A 5635-nucleotide genomic window follows, 5' to 3' on the forward strand; every position below is an offset into this window, starting at 1 on the left:
TGAGTCAAAACTAACTAGACGACACACCACCGTCCTAACACTACAAATAACTTATTCATTTCTTTACTGTGTGCCTCCTGCTAGAATGTAAGACCCAAGCTTGTCGAGTTCCTGGCCTGCCTCACCGCCAGGCACAAAGCAGACCTGAAACTGACCAGATGTGTTCACATAGGGTTAGTACAGGAAGTGATACTATCAGAGGTGACTCTATAAAATGTGGTGTTTCAACAGAAAATTATTTTTAATAAAACACAGTCATAGTTTATTAGAACAAAAACTATTTTGTAATCCTAGTTTACATGTATCAACATATTGACAAAGCTAAAGATCTTTGCTAGTTTACTTTTTGAACCTTCAAATGTGTTGTGAGAACTGTCATTATTACCCAGTTAACAATGGTGTTTCCAGTCACGTGGCTTCGTCTCCATGCTACAAGCATGCAGTGTTGTTCTGCAAACAGGGCTGTGTGTTCTGCATAAGGAAGGTTATTGATGTGTCTTCCTCAGATCCTGATGCCATGTCCAGCTTCTCAAATAATTTTCTCAGCAGACAGATTGAAAAGGTATGGAGAAAGGATACAATCTTGACGCACACTTTTCCTGATTTTAAACCATGTCATGTTAGCATTCATGTAATCTAAGAAATAATACACTTAAGTAACTTACAGATACATTTTTCATATGGTTCAAATTGAAAATGAACATTACAAAAGATTCTGTAAGTAAGGTCTGGCACAGGGGAGGGTTCTCGATGGAAGGGTGATACTACAAGTTACCTTATTAAGTGACCCTCAACCTTACTGGTAGTGATCTTCCTTTATCCTCAGAATGGGGTGATGGTGAAAAACTTGGGAAACTAGGGCAAAATGAGGCCTTATGGGAAACCATGGGGATGATTGCTGTCTTACAAAGTTTTCCACAAATCCTTTCCTGGCCATCCCTTGAAGAACTCTGGGATGTGTTGGCAGTAAGAGGCTTCTCTCAGAGCTTGAGCAGTGGAAGCAGTTGATTCCTAATCAACTACTCAGTCGACTACTCAGACTCTCTCAGGGGTGCCGTGGGAGAGAAGCATTGGAAACTACTTCCATAAAGATTACAGTGAAGGCATCACTAGGAACTTAGATCTACTCTGAAGCATCACCCTGACTTGGAATCGGCTCCAGCACGTTAGGCTGGCTTTCTTTGGTCTCCTCCCAGAGCCCAGTGGAGATGCCTTCAGGGTGGCTGGTCCCCATCTCTGCCTCTGGCAGCCGCTTTATGTTACAGTGAGGAACTTGCTCAGCTGCCCTGAAGGGGGCCCCCTGCTGGCTGCTGGGCATAGAGACACTAGAGAAGGAAGGAGGCGGGGAAGAGCAGTGAGCAGAGGTATCTCAAGCATTGGAGGAGTTACTTACAATTCCGTTTTGCTGCACTGACTCTCTCCAGGCAAGTAGAAGACACGGTCGGACTTGTGGGCCAGGTGCAGACCACAGACAGTCTTGCAGAGGGAGAAATGCTAAGACACAATATCTGTTGAGACTTGTCACATAGTACATTGTTCCTGTTGTTGTTAAGTGCTGTCGAGATGTAGATGACTCATAGCGACCCTATAAATGAAAGACCTGACACTTGTATAACTTTCATCGTTCCTCCACATTCATAGAGTTTCCAGAGGCAAGTTATTTTGGAAGTGGTTGCTACTCCTCCTTCCAAGCTTGTTTTAATTGGGAAGCTCCACCCAACACTGTCCACCATGGGCAACCATTATTAAGTTTGACACATCAGTGTCACAGTGTTTAGCATCACAGCAACTATGAGTTACCTCTGCACAGCAAATGGACAGACTAGTGCTATACCACTTAGAAGAATGTTTGACCAAAAACAATTAAAACCAGGCTTGAGGGCCACAGATTAAAATCACCCACCTTTGGTTTGATAGCATAACTTTCTATCTGCTAGTCCAACAGAGCTCTCTCATTGTTGTTGTTGTTGTTGTTGTTGTTGTTGTTGTTAAGTGCCATCAAGTTGTAGACAACTTATAGTGACCCTATGAACGAAAGACCTGAACCCTGTCTTATATACCCCAATTAACTGGAAGCACACAACAGTAATGATCCAGGAGTTTCCACTCATTTGATGGATCTGAAAACTGAGGTACAGAAAGACTGTGTTCAGAGCTGTGGAGAGTCTGAGATTTTACTCTACTCATGAGCTAACAAGTGTGAGTAGAAGCCTTAAGATCCCTGGATCAGAGACAAAGGGCTTTATCTTCATAACGCAGATGGCGGCATGAACTTCACCCTGGTATTCTCATCCTCAGCGGTGCAATGGAGGTGAATGTAAATGATGTCGGGCACACAGTGGGTTCACACTGCAGCCAAAGGACCATTAGCCTAGGAAACTTGAGCTCTTTGCCCCAGAGGGAGGCAATCATTGCCACCATACTGGTCCACTAGCTTTGTCCTCTGCTCCAATATATTCTCTAAGGATGCTCATCAAACGAACCTGTTTGAGAAGACAGTCCTCACAGAGATTCAGGGCCTCTTCTCATGAGATGTGCAGAAACACCACTGTGGAGAAGCACCACTGTGGAGAATTCCCCGCCAAGGTGAAATCACTTCCCCAAAGTTACGCAAAGGTAGAGACAGGGGATGAATGAGGTCTTCCGACTCCATTGGCCAGTGGAGACATGGAAGTTGGACTTCTAGCCCATAAATGATAGAAAGCCACCAATTGGCTGACAAAGAGAGGGGTGATAGAATCCTATTACGTTTAAAAGCCATTCTACCAACTCCATGCCATGAGGGGGAAAAAGGCAAAACTACAGATTGTAAATAGATCAGGCTGTCAAGAACTCAGGAGAAGAGGGAAGAATAAGTGGAACATTGGACAGTTTTAAGGTGGTGAAACTACTGTCATGTGCATGCATGATGTACTTGTTCAAATTCATAGAAATGCACAAGATGAAAAATGAATCTTAATGTAAACAATGTACTTTACCTGATTACAATGTATCAGTGTTGGTTATAATAGAGCACACTTCAATAAAGTACTCCTTATAAACTGATACATTAAAAGAATATATCAATCATATGGGAGGAGATTGCCCATCTCTCTCCCTCTAAGCAGTTGGTGGTTTCGAACTCTGTACCTTTGAGCTGACAGAGCAACTCTACCACTAACTTCCTAGGTTTTCCAATAGCAACTGCAAATTCAGCAGAATGCTTTGAATAAAAATTACCACTTTAAAAAAAAAGAATAAATCAATTGTAACAGGTACTGCTACACTAAGGCAAGGTATGACTAATAAGGAAAACTATATGCTATGGGAGAGGCTAGTATGAGGAAACTTTCTATAGCTTTTACCCAAATTTTCTGTAAAACTGCTCTAAAAATAAAATCATTGTAAAGGTACTTGCCGAGACCAGTTTAAGCAAACTTCTGTTCTAGTCTCTGAGTGCACTCATCCAGCTGTCCCCACACTCTCTCACAGGCAGCTGCAATAAAAGTGGCCAGTAGATGCCCAGTTCACAGCGGCTCTGCTGCCTGAGGCAGCAGGACCCTCTCAGCCTCTCCTGTCCCTTCTTATTTTCTGTGACATCTGTGTGCCTCCGTCTTCACAGAGCACAGGTAGCCAGGCGAGGAGTTGCAGGATCTCAAGGACTTCGGGGCCACCCCAGCCTATGTCTGCTTCCCAGGAGGTTTCCTCCCAACTGTGCTGCTGGCACTGGGTTTTCAGGTCACTGCTTTCACAAGTACACGCACACCCACGCACACACAGCTCATTGAATAGGAGGATGTTTGTTTCTTTTCTGTTTCACAACTCAGGTTTGGAATTCCAAAAAGTCCTGATGCTCAGAGTGAACAGGACAGATGCAAATGCCATGAACATGGGAGGAAGGATTTTCCCACTGGATGGGGTCTAGTGGCCTGGCCACCAGACAAGGACCCCAGAGCAACTCCCTTCTGAGAACTGTTCTTCTCTCCTCCTATGGCCTCGCTCGGTCACTCAAAGCCAAGCTCTTGGAACCAACTCATAGCTGACCCTCCAGTGCATTTTCAGGGGCTGTAAATTCCATGAGAAGAGACTGCCCATCTTTCTCTTGTGGAGCAGCTAGTGGATTCAAACCTACCTTTGGATTGGCAACACAACTCCCTATAGACTAGGCTACCACCACACCTTCCTCCTGCCCCTGTTGTTAAGAGTTGTGGCGTCCACTACAACTCATATTGACCCTATGAACAGTGAATTGGAACCCTGTCCTGTCCTGTGCCATCCTCATCATCTCTGACCCACTTGAGCCCTGGTACAGTCACTATGTCAGTACATCTCGTCCAGGGGCTTCCTCTCTTTCAGTGACCCTCTGGCTCTCCAAGCATGATGTCCCTTTCCAGCCCACTGGAGGTCATCACTTCACTTTATATTAGCTGCTATGGGGGTCCAGTGACCCCAGTTTGAGCCTTCCCCCAGACACAAATGCAGGCATGGAAGGGAGACCGTGGTGGGTTGGGACTTGACTTCAGACCCAGCAAGATGCAGCCTTCCAGGAGGTTCTCATGAACCACAGCCCCTTCCAGTACCCCAGGCTGCGATGTGATCACCCACAACCTGGCCTCTGACCCTTCTCAGCCCTGTTACATGCAGGTAAAGAAAGGCTTCTGGAAGACTAGAGCTGAGTGTGAAAGATGGTAAGTTTTTCTTAACGGTTTTAATTACAAAGCTAATTTCCACTAAGTATGCACAGACATTTTTGACATGAAAAAGTAAAATTGCTCCTCCGCCACCCTCCCACCACAACCCACCCACATGCCAGCTTGCTTGGTCACCTCTGGGCCACACCTGCCAAGTGGTCCTGGTGCCACCCTGATGTAACAGGTCTTCGACAACTGATCTATGCCCCCAAGGATTCAGGCAGAAATTACAGCACTTCTAAATTCACAGAGAGTTCTTGTTTGTTTAATGGGATGGAAGAGATTGAATCTGCTCCTTTAGCTGGGGGTGTAAATTGTCATTGTTGTTGTGTGCCACTGAGTCAGAACCGACTCACAGCTGATCTATGGACCTCAGGTGACTATAATACACTGAGAGATTAGGTCGAATCTCTCTCTCACACACACACACACACACACACACACACAATCTCTCTTCCCCCCCTTCCTCCCTCTCTCTTTCTTTTTCATCTCTCATCTCTCTCTCTCTCTCCCACTTTGACCTGTTTTCTCCACCCCCACACTCATCTCCCTGCACTTCCACCCTGAGCCACTTTGGGGTCTGGGTCCATGTTTAGATTCAAATGTTCCACCCAGTCCCACCACTGTGACCTTGGGCATCAAACTGACCTCCAGGGGAACTGATTTCCTCATTTGTTTTGTAAGCCTGTCCACAATGAGGTTTAATTGCTCGCTCAGCTCAGAGCCCAACAGGAAGCAAAGTTCCATCACTGGCTCTAATGTGGCCGGTGGTGGTGCAAGGGGCTGGGGCTCAGGGGCTGGGTGGTAGGGGGCTGGGGAGCAGGGAACTGGGGAGTAGGGGGCTAAGGTGCAGAGGCCTGGGGCATAGGGGGCAGGGGCGCAGGGGGTTGGGGCGCTTGGGTTGGGGCTCAGGGGACTGAGGTGCAGGGGCTGGGGCGCAGGGGCTTAGGTGCAGGGGATTAGGG

This window comes from Elephantulus edwardii, unplaced genomic scaffold (genome assembly GCF_000299155.1).
Source record: "Elephantulus edwardii isolate Elephantulus edwardi_28Jun2011 unplaced genomic scaffold, EleEdw1.0 scaffold00086, whole genome shotgun sequence".
In the NCBI taxonomy this organism is placed as follows: Eukaryota; Metazoa; Chordata; class Mammalia; order Macroscelidea; family Macroscelididae; genus Elephantulus; species Elephantulus edwardii.